At 48.8% G+C, this 12,051-nt stretch overlaps 1 protein-coding gene across 1 annotated transcript in view; it reads right to left on the minus strand.

Annotated features, from left to right (window-relative positions):
* Positions 1 to 12,051, minus strand: part of IPO4 (importin 4) — a 2,281,504-nt gene that overhangs the window by 904,424 nt on the left and 1,365,029 nt on the right. The window lies entirely within an intron of this gene.

Raw genomic sequence — 12,051 nt, forward strand, 5'->3', positions numbered from 1 at the left:
AATCAGGTGTGGCGCCAGTGAGTGGGGGTATCCAGCCCACAACTTATGGTGAACTTCGATGCATCTCTCCCGGACGCAATCACCTGGGAAAGATCTGTATGGGCCTCCTCTGGACAGTTGGGCAGCACCTGCGCAACCGTGTCTCACAGAGAGTGGGTTGACGGCCCAAGAGGCATGCAAGGATCACTGACCGCAGCCCTAAGCTGGCAGATGAAAACAGTTTCTTACCAAACTGATCCAGCTTCTTGGATTCCCTATCCGGAGGTGAGGTAGGGAATGAGCTCTGGGAAACCAAAGCTTGGACAACCAAGCTCTCAGGGGTGGGGTGTTGGGTAAGGAAGAGGGGGTCGCCCGGAGCCGGGCAATGGAGTCGGGCCACATTCCTGTTCACAGGATCCCCTGTGTTGGGCCATGACCAGGTGCCCAAAAGAACCTCTGTCAGTGCTTCATTAAAAGGCAGCAAGGGCTCCGAAGAGGTAGCCGCCAGTTGGAGCAGTTCTGTCAGGAGGTTAGTCCTGACGGCCACTGTAGGTAGTTTGAAGTGGAGAGCCACGGGTGCCCTACGCAACACCACTGCATAACTGGCTCCCTCCTCCGTAGCCACGGTAGGAGGAGACAGCATGCCAGGGTCAGGTGAGGTGTCAAGACCACTGGCCTCCCCCAAATCCTCCGCCCATTTTGCTTCATAAGCACAGTCCTGTGCTAGAGGGTCCTCAGACCCCTCCCAGTCCTTCCCTTCCTTCGTAGTCTATGGAACAGGCCCAAAATAAAGACGGTCATAGTGCACAAAGGACCCCATCGGCGTTGGTATCAGCGTCGGGCGGCCCTGTGTCCGGGTCAGGGCTGAACCTGGGGATGACCTCCAAAGAGCGGGCGAATTCAGAAGCGGTGCCGGGAGATCAGCGCCGGTGGAGGTGTCACAAGGTCAACCGGGATTATTTTGGGTCCTATCATGGATCCCTGGGGGGCCTGCGGCGTCAGGGCCGGAGTCGCCTGCGACACCGGGGACGAAGAAGGTAGAGCAGGACCACCCCCCATCGGGCCAGAGGGGCCCGCAGGCGCACCGGCGAGCCAGACGGCCCAAAGAGTCGGGCCATGGCAGCAAGAAACTCTTGCACCAGAGCAAGAGTCGCACCCAGAAAGGGGGAGTAGACTGGAGGCGACATCGCAAGCTCAGCCGCATCGCACAATGGGAAGTCGAAGAGCGACGATGCTTCTTCAACTTTTTCTTGAATGCTTTGGCTTACCTGACCCAGAGTGCGAAGACTTGGATCCAGAAGAATGGTGATGACGGCTCTGCGACCGGAGCCTCTACCTCCCACAGGACCGGGACCTCGAGTGGCACGGAGCTGACTGCCGGACTTCTAGCAACTTTCGGGACCGCTCCGGTAAAGGCTTTGTCGCAATGGCCCGGCAGTCGGGGCATGACTTGAGATAGAGGTCGCGCTGCAGGCAGTAGCGACACACGCAGTGTTGGTTTGACACTGACATCATGCTGTGACAGTCTCCACAGTTCTTCAACCCAGGGATCCCTAAGACACCAGGAGTTGATCAAAAAATGACTGGGGTACTAGTTCTTCCCAGATCTGCGCTTGTTGGCGCGGAACAATGAAGACGAACTGACGTCAGCTCGCTTGGACACTGCTAAGTAGCTCCGACAACGTCATCCCAATTACAATGCCGCATGCGGAGCTGCACAACGCTGCCTACCGAAACGCTGGGGTACTGCTGATGAAAAAACTTTCCGGAATATATATATATATATACATATACATACATACACACACACACACACACACACATATATACATATTTGATATTTGTACACACACACACACACACACATATATATACATATATACACATCTACATATATATATCTACATATATATATCTACATATATATATCTACATATATATATCTACATATATATATCTACATCTTCCCAACTCCTCACTACAGAGTACGCCGTCGCCTGCCAAATCAGCGGGTGTGTGGTCGTGGGAGGACTTCCGTAGTCAGGTCCTTAGTATCAACGTTTCGAGCGCGCAGCAGAACAACACGCTTGACGACACCATGTGCTGGCCAAAATTCTTGTATTTAAGTTGATGGAAAATAAAACAGCACTTTAAAAGAACTACCTTTCGTGTGGTCCGTTCCTGCTAAGAAGCGTTGGGGGAGACTTTTGCCCTGGTATGCTGCTTCTCAAGGACTTGTTTGATATATATATATATACATACATATATACACGCACATACATACATATATATATACACACACATACATATATATACACACACATACATATATATATACACACACACATATATACACACACACATATATACACACACACATATATACACACACACATATATACATATATATATATATATACACACATATATATATATACATATACACATATATACATATACACATATACACATATACACATATACACATATACACATATATATATATATATATATATATATATATATATATATATATATATATATATTTATATATATATATATATATATCTATCCCGGCCCTTTTGGCAGGTTCACCCCGAGACTTTTTGCTTTTTCCTAGCCTGTTTCTGGAACCTGGTGGTGGTGATTTTAGGCCTATGAACACTTTTTAACTGTGGTACAGTGTAAAGTGCTTGAGCTCTCTGTGTATGTGTGGTGAGTGACCTGCCCTCCCATAGGGATGAATGGGGAATATGTATGCCCATGGTAGTTCCTGATGTGTGGGGAGTGCAGGGGCGAGTTTGATATGTGCGAACTCGTGAGACTGAATGCTGCGAAATGGTATATGCGGCATGAGTGTCTCTAGTCTAGAAGTGCCTTTTAGAAGTTGGCATATTTGTGTAATTTGTTGCTGGCGTGTGATTGGCTGGTGAGCCTGGCCCAGAGTGCCTGGGCCTGCTTGTGGATTGACTGTCTGGTTTGAGGGTGACAGGGGCTGGAGAGCCCAGGAGGTTGTCTGAGTCAGCCCATGGATGAAAGGCAGCATCTGCTGCCAGGGATGTGGGAGGATATGGCACCTGATAGTGAAGGGCTGTGCCTGCCAAACCACAATGCTGGCTCCACCCCCCGCTGCGCAACTGTCACCTCTGTCACTGATACTGACAGGACTTTCCTATAACCAGTTCTAGCTGGTTCTCACACTGCCTACACAAAGACTTCAAAGACTTTTCTGTGTATAAGAAGGGGCTGTGTCCTCTTCCAAAATGTTCTTGTTTCTGACTTGAATCTACCAGGGACGGGCGCTGGCCAACCCCTGGATGCCTCGAGGACTACTGGGGGGGACCCCTCTGCCTTGCCTGGGCTGATGGGGGACTTTGCTTTCCCAAGGATCCCTTTTGGACCTTCCTCCTATCCCCCCCAGGACCTGTTGTAGTTGGAGGCGCTGTAACTGTATCCCTGTGTTGTACATTTTGGTCTATTGTATTTTTCCCTGCTAATTTAAATTGTGATAAAATCTATTTTTTGCATATACACATGTCTACTTGTTTTTATGTTAATATTTGTCTTAATGTGAAGTTCTGTCATGTTTAGGTAGTCTGAGTCACTTGATTTATTGAAATTAATTTAGCCCAGGATAATTTAGTTACCTGTATCTAATTCATCTAAATAACTTAAGCCCCAGGGCCGCGCTGCGATTGGCTGCAGCCGCGACCCGGAAGTCAGGCAAGCGGCGGCGGGACAAGAGGGCGACCCGGAAGTGCTGGACGCTCTCACGGGGCTCCCGTGCGCTGGGAGAGCCCCGCCAGCTGCCGAGGATGTTGTTCGCCATCAAGAAGGAGCACGAGAGCCCACCTCGCCTCCACCTGACCCAGCGCGTGTACTGTCTACCCCGGGAGAAGAAAGGAGAGGCGTCGTCTCGAGCAGGGCTCCCGTGTCTTATTAGGGAGCCCTGCGTGTGCGAGCGCTGCAGTGGGAAGAGCGGAGGGGGCGCGAGGCACATTGCCGGTGCCTGCCCCCACCGCGAACACAGAAGGTGTCCTGCTGTCTGCCCGGAGGAGCCCCGCCAAAGAAGAAGCAGCCCGGTGAGTGAACGGGGGGGGGTGGCACCAGTGCACTACCCAGGATGTTCGGGGAAGTTAGGGCGGCCCCGAATGGCAGTGGGCCGCCCCACCGTTCTTCTCGAGCCCAGATGGCTCCAACGAGGGGGGCAAGTTGTTTTTCGAGCCCCGAGGGGCTCAGGGACATATTTCAGGGACATATTTCAGTTGATTAGAGCCACGAAGCTCCAAGGGGGCCATATTTGTTTTAAGGAGCCTGCGCTGCACCTCTGAATGTTTTAGGCATCATGTGTCTTCTTGCGCTGCACCTCTGAATGTATTTTATTGCATCATGTGCTTTATTCTTAACACCGCTGAATGTGTAGGTTTATGCATCATGTGTTTTTCTCTTTACTACTCCTCTGAATGTATATTCATGCATCATGGGTAAGGTGTTCTTGTTTATACCCCTAAATGTATTTTATTCTTAGGTGGTTGTTCTTTTGGTACAGGTGGTCCTAGTGAGGTCCTGGTACTTGTTCCCAGTAGTTACTGGATGTGATTTATAACACTTATGTTGTGCTACAGTGATTTTATATCCTTTTATTCTAATTTCTGACAGTATTTCATTTCTACTAAGTGCTGATTTTGACAGTGGCCCCTGTGGCCCTGTCTTGTAAATAATCCCTTATGAATGTTGCCCGTGCCAGTTGGCACAATGTACATGTGTGATTTTTATCTGATGTGTTTTTACAATACTAAAGTTATTTTATAAATAACCTTGTGTGGAGTTCCTTTTGTGGTGTGCCTAGTATGTTGTTGCTGTTGTGTGCTGGTGCAAATGCTTTACACATTGCCTCCGAGTTTAGCCCTACTGCTCGTGCCAAGCTACCAAGGGGGTGAGCAGGGGTTATCTTGGCGTGTGACTTCCTTGCCCTGACTAGAATGGTGGTTTCTAGCTAGCTTTGGCGTCAGCCTTAGCCAACCAGAAATAGCCAGTTCTAACAAAATATATATATATATATATATATATATATATATATATATATATATATATATATATATATATATATATATATATATATATATATACATACATACATACACACACACACACACATACACACGCGCTCTGGGGGTCCCTGCACGTGGGCTGGACTATTCAGTGCTTATGACTTCCCTGGAAGAGAAGTGTCCAGACCACTTGCTGAACACAATCCAGGTATCTCAAATGGGTTCTCTGCCTCATCTTCAGCAAAAAGTACGAATATGCTACTTACCAGTATGCATCTGTTCTTGGCATGTAGGGCTGCTGGCATTCATATCTGTGCATAGATCGCCGCCTGGTGTTGGGTCCGGATAATTGCACATTGTTGTCCTGGAAGAGTCTTCGAAGTATCACAAGATAGGTGGCTCCTCCCCTGGACTACAGTGCGCATGGGCATCCACTCCATCCTCAGATTGTTTTTCGCCATTGTGGCAAAGATGGAGTGTAATACCGTAAGTGATGACCATGCTAAGAGTAATTCTAAGTGCTGCATCCTCTACAGGCGCCGGGGAGGAGGGCGGGCGATATGAATGTCAGCAGCCCTACATGCCAAGAACAGATGCATACTGGTAAGTAGCATATTCGGTTCGAGGCATGTGGGCTGCTGAATTCATATCTGTGCATAGAATATATAGCAGTCCCTCCATTAGCGGCGGCCGCCCGTGCCACCTGCAGCAGTTTGAAGAAGTGTTTTTAGAACAGCCTGCCCTACAGCTGCCTGCTGTTTGGAGTGCACATTTACGCAGTAGTGGTTTGTAAATGTGTGTGTGGTAGACCATGTGGCTGCTCTACATATGTCTTCTAAAGGAATATTTCCAAGGAAAGCCATGGAGGCCCCCAACTTTCGCGTGGAGTGGGCTCTTGGGGGAACCGTTAATGTGCGCTTAGCCTTTTGATAGCAAATCTGAATGCACTCAACGATCCACCTGGCTATACCTGCTTTGGAAATGGGGTTGCCTTTGTGTTGTGGCGAAAAGGCAACAAACAGTTGTTTTGTTTTCCTAAAATCCTTTGTCCTATCTATGTAGTACATTAGAGCTCTTTTGACATCTAGTGTGTGGAGCATTCTCTCTGCCACGGACTCAGGATTCTGGAAGAACACTGGCAGTTCTATAGTCTGATTGATATGGAACTGTGAAACCACTTCAGGCAGAAACTTCGGGTTAGTGCGGAGTACCACCCTGTTGGAGTGAATCTGTATGAATGGCTCCTGGATAGTTAGTGCCTGAAGTTCACTCACTCGTCATAGCGATGTGGTTGCTATTAGGAAAGCCACTATCCACGTCAAGAATTGAATCTTGCATGAGTGTAGAGGCTCAAAAGGTGGACCCATCAGCCTTGTGAGGACCACATTTAGGTTCCATACAGGTGCTGGTGGGTGTCTGGGAGGAATAACTCGTTTGAGTTCCCCCAGAAAGGCTTTGATGGCAGGCACTCTGAAAAGTGAGAGATGCTGCCCGTTTGGGAGATAAGCTGCTATTGCGGACAAATGTATACGAATGGAAGCATAGGCCAGATTGCAATTGTATAGATGTAACAGATAACAAATGATGTTGTGAGTAGATGCATCAAGCGGATTGATGTGGTCGGCACAATAAATGACAAATCGCTTCCATTTTGCCGCATTACATGCTCTCGTGGTGGACTTTCTTGCCTCCCTTATGATATCCATACAGTCAGGAGGCAAGTTGAGGTAGCCGAATTCTAAGACCTCAGGAGCCAGATCGCCAGGTTGAGCTGTTGCGGATCTGTATGCTGAATGTCGCCATGGCTCTGCGTCAAAAGGCTGGGTGTGAGATGAAGCCTTTGATGCGGTACCACGGAAAGTTCCAGAAACGTGGTGTACCATGGTTGGCGTGCCCACGTTGGAGCAACCAGGATGAGAGTCATCGAGTGTTGCTTCAGCTTGCGTGCCACCAGCGGTATTAGAGGTGCTAGGGGAAAAGCGTATGCAAATATGCCTGACCAGTTCATCCATATCGCATTTCCCTGCGACTGTGGGTGTAGGAACCTGGCGGCAAAGCTTCGGCATTTTGCGTTTTCCCTTGTGGCGAACAGGTTTATCTCTGGATGACCCCACTGCTGGAAGTACGGTCGGAGTACTGATGGATGTATCTCCCACTCGTGCATCTGGTGGCTGAACCTGCTGAGCAGGTCCGCCATCTGATTGTCCTTGCCCGGGAGGTGTTCCGCAATGAGGAAGATGTTCCTCTGAATGGCCCACTTCCACATGCTCTGAGCCAGATTAGACAACTGTGGAGAGTGTTTACCTCCCTGCTTTTGTATGTAGTACATGGCCGTCATGTTGTCCGTCCGGATCAACACAACCTTGTTGCACAAATGTACCTTGAATGCTTTCATCGCCATGAAGATTGCCATCAGTTCCAGAAGGTTGATGTGCATCTTCTTCTGCTGTACTGTCCATAGTCCCTGCACCGTGTAGTGGAGTACATGAGCTCCCCATCCCTGGAGAGATGGGTCCGTTGTCAGTATAATCTGTGGCACAGGCTCCTGGAACGGTCGGTCCCTGCAAAGGTTTTGTGGATTCCACCAATGCAGAGAGTTGTATGCGCGACCGGTCACCAACACTAGGTCTTTCAATTGTCCGTGAGCCTGATTCCACTGACGTGCTAAGCGCTTCTGAAGGTCACGCATGTGTAGTCTTGCGTGCGGGATTATGAAGATGCAGGAGGCCATCATGCCTATCAACTGCATGAACACCCGTGCTGGAAGCGAGTGATGTGGTTTGAATTTTTGTATCAGCAATTGCATGCTGTTGATCCTCACTGAATTTGGCTGTGCCGTGGCTGCCAGAGTATCTATTGTTGCGCCCAGATACTGCCGTACGTGGGCGGGCTGAAGGTGGGACTTTGGATAATTCAGTGAGAACCCCAGATCGTGAAGAAGGTGAATGGTGTGGGACATGTGGGCGGGACATTGCTGGGCCGACTTCGCCTGGACAAGCCAGACGTCCAGATAAGGGTAGACGTGAACATTTTGTCTCCTTAGGTGTGCAGCCACTGTCGCAAGGCACTTGGTAAACATCCTGGGCGCTGTCGTCACTCCGAAAGGGAGGTCCTTGAACTGATAATGCTGATCCTGAATGGTGAACCTGAGGTATTTTCTGTGTGACGGGTGTAACGGTATATGGAAATATGCATCCTTCAGATCTAATGTTGCGAGGAAATCTCCCTGACTGAGTAACGGTAGAACCTGCTGTAATGTGAGCATGTGAAAGTGTTCTGAGAGAATGTACTGGTTCAGGGGCCTGAGGTCCAGTATGGGTCTGAGGGACCCGTCCTTTTTTGGGATCAAGAAGTACAGCGAGTACACCCCTGTCCCTTTTTCTTCCACAGGCACGAGCTCTATGGCTCCTTTTTGCAGCATGCCGACTACCTCCTGCTGCAATAATTGCAAATGCTCTGTGGACATAGGACGGTGTCTTGGGGGAATGTTGGGTGGAGAGGATGTTAACTCCAGACAATAACCATACTGGATAAGTTGCCTCACACACCTGTCTGTTGTGATGGACTTCCAGACCGGCAGGAACTGTTGTAGTCTCGAGCTGAGAAGGGGTTTTAGGAGATTCGGAACACAAGGGCGCACTGCCTAGGTTGATACGTTACAGTGTGTAAAAATCAAATAAATGTTGTTGTGTAGTGCGTGTAGAGCAGACGGCAAACACCCTTAACCGTCCAATAAGTCAAGAGACAAAACAGTTATACAAAGCTATGCTCTCGCAACTACATATGTAGTGACAAAATAGGGTACAATGACCAAATAGGAATAGAAGCACAGAAGCAGATTCTTTGGTATTTCTTTGTCACAGCAAGACGTAGGTTTTATTTTCTCCAGACTTGAGAATGTTACATTCGCCGACACGTGTTTCGTCGTGTACGGTTGAGTCAACACGACTCGTCAGGGCTTAGTCTTCAATACCAAATGTATGGTTTGAAGTGAGTCTGGACCTTGTCGTTTTTATTCGCTATATAGTTGGTCAGAGTCGGAATTAACAATGCTCTGGAAGCGTTTCAACAGTGAGGTCATACGTGTAGAAACAAAGGTTTTGTCTGGTTGTGATCCCACCTCACTGTTCGGAGATGAATCTCGAGTGTAGATGTTCTGAGTACGTCTGCGTCTCAGGCGGGAGCCGGGAGGGGATTCTTCAGTTTCCCGGCGGTCGTCTCTCGTGCACGAGAGACGACCGCCGGGAAACTCAAGAGGAGGGATTGCCTACTACGGTACACCGCCAAAGAGGAGACGCACCTGTTTCCCTTCTGAAGCACAACCGAAGAATCCCCTCCCGGCTCCCGCCTGAGACGCAGACGTACTCAGAACATCTACACTCGAGATTCATCTCCGAACAGTGAGGTGGGATCACAACCAGACAAAACCTTTGTTTCTACACGTATGACCTCACTGTTGAAACGCTTCCAGAGCATTGTTAATTCCGACTCTGACCAACTATATAGCGAATAAAAACGACAAGGTCCAGACTCACTTCAAACCATACATTTGGTATTGAAGACTAAGCCCTGACGAGTCGTGTTGACTCAACCGTACACGACGAAACACGTGTCGGCGAATGTAACATTCTCAAGTCTGGAGAAAATAAAACCTACGTCTTGTTGTGACAAAGAAATACCAAAGAATCTGCTTCTGTGCTTCTATTCCTATTTGGTCATTGTACCCTGTTTTGTCACTACATATGTAGTTGCGAGAGCATAGCTTTGTATAATTGTTGTAGTCTCCCCCTGACTGGATGGTCGGGGGGATAGTGACAAGACGTCACTGTTTGTTAGTGGCGGAGGATCGGGAGCTGTTGTTTCCACGACCTCTGCCCTTGGTGCTGTTTCCACGATAGCCACCACTATTCTGTTTGGTGTAGGTGGTCTGCGTGCCTCCTTTACTGTATTGTGTCTGCTGGGACAGCTGGCCTCTGGAAGCTCCTCTATTGTTGGAGCGACGAAAGGAACTACCCCTGAACTGCTGCGACTGTAGAGCCCCCATAGACTTTGCAGTCTGTGTCTTTTTATTTTTTCCAAGGTGGTGTCCACCTCTGGGCCAAATAAGTGATCAGGGTTAACAGGCTGATTTAGTATGGTGGTTTGTATCTCGGGCTTGAAACCGGAGATTCTCAGCCAGGCATGTTGCCGTAACATCACACTTGCATTAATTGCCCTGGCTGCGGTGTCTGCTGCGTCCAGCGCACACTTAATAGATGCGTTTGATATAAGTTTCCCTTCTTGTATTAGCATCTCTGCTACCTCCTTATACTCATCTGGTAAGAGTTGTAACAGGGTTTCAAGTGTATCATAATGAGCCCTGTCATATCTGGCTAAGAGTGCCTGTGTGTTGGAGATCCGCCAGATATTTGCCGCTTGAGCTGCCACTCTTTTCCGTGATGCTTCTAGCACTTTAAATTCTTTGTCAGGGGGAGGAGCATCACCCGTTGTTTGCGAGTTCGCCCTCTTCCGGGCATTGGAAACAACCAGAGAGTCCAACGGCAACTGTCCCTTGATACACATAGGGTCCCCAGGTGCTGGTTTGTATTTTTTCTCAATTCTGGGGTTTATCACCCTTGCCCTTGTGGTCTCCTTAAAAATGTCTCCAGCATGTTTTAGGACACCCTTTAGCATTGGTAGAGTCTTGACAGTTCTCTCTGAGGTTGAGAAGGTGTCAAACAAAAAATCCTCCTCAATAGGGTCAGCATGGAGCTGGAGATCATGATTTTTTGCTGCCCTCTCAATAAGTGCATGAAATACAGCCGTGTCTTCAGTAGGCGAGGTTTTAATGGCATAGACAGGACTGTCTGGGGCAGTTTGTGGATCTCCTGGGTCAGCAGCGTCTGTCCAGGGTTCAGTATGATCTTCAGGGTCAGTGTCTACAGGATAACTGCACTCCTCATTGTCACCATCCCCTGCGTCCACATCTGAGTATGTGGGTGAGATAGGTGCAGTGTCTTGTCCATGTGGTGTTAAAGGTTCAAAGAGAAGAGGTGACGTAGCAGAATCCCTCTTTTTCTTTAATGGAATTTTATATGACTCCATAGGCTGTTCTGGGGCGATCTTTCGCTTGAAAATAGAAAGTCTACCCGTCTCTGCGTCGATGAATTGCCTCGACTGATCTTCAGGCGGAGGCTGCCGATGCTTGGTGGCCACCTCCGCAGTTGTAGGCTTCGGCCCCATGGACACCTTCTTGGTCGCTTCGACGGCCGTCCTAGGGGCGAAGGCCTTAGGTACCACTTTCGGCGGCAGTGTGAACTGGATGGGTGCCGACGACTTTGGAGGTTTACTGACCGGCTTCGGGGGTGGAGTAGCCTTCGGTCCGACAGTAGTAGCCTTCTCTTTAATGCGTTTCAGAGACTCCGACACCTGCTTCGAAAAGGAGGCGGATGGCTGTGTTGACTCGCCGGGTTCCTTCGAGCCACCGCCAGGTGTGGACTCGAGGTCTGTACTGCTTTTAGCCTTGTCGGGTCGACAATGTGCAATCATCCGGACCCAACACTAGGCGGCGATCTATGCACAGATATGAATTCAGCAGCCCACATAACGAACGTATAGGATCAGAATCAAATAGTTGGTGTAATCTCTGTCAGTAGCATTCCTCCAAAATCAATCTTTGAGCCTCCCTATGGAATCTATGTTGTGGAAGATCTGCGGGTGTAGGAGGTGGAGGTGGTTATGGTGGCGTTAGTAAAGGCTCCATCTATGGCTCCGGCATTGGTAGCTTCTGGGGTGGCTACGGCTACAGCTTACATGGAGGCCAAGTATAACTAGCCAACATGTGAAGGTTGGAGCCGGTGTTGGCATGGCTGGACCAGCACCACAGATGTGAACATGAGGCCCGGTTGATTTTTCGCAAAATTATTGAACATAGACTTCAAGTAAGTAGCTGGTCGAGTGCCCAGAGCGGTCCGGAGAGTTATGTCCCATGGGAACTAACTAGTTCAGAGGAAGAAGATCCTTTTGGAATTTAGAGGTGCTT

This window comes from Lissotriton vulgaris, chromosome 5 (genome assembly GCF_964263255.1).
Source record: "Lissotriton vulgaris chromosome 5, aLisVul1.2, whole genome shotgun sequence".
In the NCBI taxonomy this organism is placed as follows: domain Eukaryota; kingdom Metazoa; phylum Chordata; class Amphibia; order Caudata; family Salamandridae; genus Lissotriton; species Lissotriton vulgaris.